Source organism: Falco punctatus (genome assembly GCF_963210335.1).
Source record: "Falco punctatus genome assembly, chromosome: 3".
In the NCBI taxonomy this organism is placed as follows: Eukaryota; Metazoa; Chordata; class Aves; order Falconiformes; family Falconidae; genus Falco; species Falco punctatus.
The window spans coordinates 16,007,680-16,009,623 of record NC_137582.1 but is presented as its reverse complement, the minus strand read 5'-3'; the positions used below and the strand labels follow the sequence as shown (position 1 = coordinate 16,009,623).

Here is a 1,944-nt window from a genome sequence, read left to right as displayed (position 1 = left end):
CTGGCAATAAAAAGAAACAAAACACACAGTTAGTCACATAGCCAGGAAATCTCTTCACACGAAGTTCCTTGCCCACTCAAAGGGCCTTTAGATCCCAACTTCATGAACAGTTCTTTCAGTGATTGCACAATGTGAGGATTTTGGAGAACTTGTCGTGAAAGTGTTCCAAAGATGCCAAGGAAATACATTTAGCAAGTAGATTAAACAAAGCAACCAGCTGGGGAAATTATATCTGCCAGGTACATGCCACCATAGCTAACCCAAAGTGATGCTGTAGAAATGTAAAGCCAAACAGGCACAGGTGCGTTAAAGAGGGAGGACTTTCCATGTTACTGATACCTACAGCACGACGTGAACCCAATATGCTCCAGGCTCATTGTCCTAAACCCCCACGGTCATCACATCAACAGCTTTTGTTTATTTCTGACCCATTTCTAGAAACAGGCTGAGAGCTGTCTACCGTCATGCACTACAGAGTTAAGGCAAAGGTAAATAATCCAAAGGAAAATGAAGACAGGATAAGAAAGAAAAAAAAAAAAAAAAAGTTACCTCTGAGGGACAAAACTCAGCAGTGTGCAAGTCTTGGATCACACAGAAAAGCCAACAAAATTTAGCCCAGCGGTGCACTCGGGGACATCCGACTTTATGCACAGGCTTCTCCCCCAGCACAAAGCAAATGGACCCAGAGAGCAAACACTCTCCCTGCACAAAACACTGCCTCATTTGTCCTGTTACTGCTGGTGACTTGCCGGAGGATACCTAGACTGATTGCCTAGACTTTATCTCAATGTGACTGCATCTCTGCTGGGTCATAGTAAACATCAACTGCTGTCACAGGTGTCCTCACCTTAAAACAATGCTTAAAACAATGCAGAAGTAGTAATAGCGGGGGAGCCGCGGCCTCCCCTGGGGGAATCAGCCCATGAGTTCATTGCATCTCTAAGTGTCTCTTCTAAAGAGCTTTTACCGAAAGAAACAAACATTTTCTCCAGCCTAAGCTTTTTCTTGGACTATTAGCCCCACTTGTTACTACTTTACTACTAGGTTGACTGATTGGCTCAGTTCCACGTCTTGCACTTGGGTCACACCAACCCCAGGCAGCGCTACAGGCTGGGGCAGAGTGACTGGGAAGCCGCCTGAAGGGAAAGGCCCTGGGGGTGGTGGCTGACAGCCGGCTGGGCATGAGCCAGCTGTGTGCCAGGTGGGCGAGAAGGCCGACACCATCCTGGCTTGTGTGTGAAACAGAGTGGCCAGCAGGACCAGGGCAGTGATGGTACCCCGGTGCTCGGCACTGGTGAGGCCACACCTCAAATGCTGTGTTCAGTGTTGGACCCCCCACTACAAGAGGGACATTGAGGTCCTAGAGCGCGTCCAGAGACGGGCAAGGGAGCTGGGGAAGGATCTGGAGCACAAGTCTGATGAGGAGCGGCTGAGGGAACTGAAGCTGTTTAGTCCAGAGAAAAGGAGGCTGAGGGGAGACCTTATTGCTTTCTGCAACACCCTGACAGGAGGTTTTAGTGAGGTGGGTGTTGGCCTCTTTTCCCACATAACAAGCGATAGGACAAGAGGAAATGGCCTCAAGTTGCACCAGGGAAGGTTTACATTGGATATTAGGAAAAATTTCTTCAACAAAAGGGTTGTCAAGCACTGGAAGAGGGTGCCCAGGGAAGTGGCTGGGTCACCATCCCTGGAAGTATTTAATAGATGCATAGATGTGGCACTTAGGGACATACTGGTGGACTTGGCAGTGCTAGGTTGATGACTGGATTCCATGATCTTAAAGGTTTTTTCCAACCTAAACAATTCTATTATTCTGTGATTCTAGTCCAGACTGGTCCCTGAATTAAAATATTCTCTTGCCTTATTCCTCCAAATTTGTGTCTACACTTCCAGAAAATGCTTTCCATACACTCCAGATCAGAAAAGGACCTGTTTCATCGGCTT

The 1,944-nt window shown here is 47.5% G+C and overlaps 1 long non-coding RNA gene across 8 annotated transcripts in view; it reads right to left on the bottom strand.

Moving 5' to 3' along the window:
* Positions 1 to 1,944, bottom strand: part of LOC308060457 — a 50,010-nt gene that overhangs the window by 27,164 nt on the left and 20,902 nt on the right. The window lies entirely within an intron of this gene.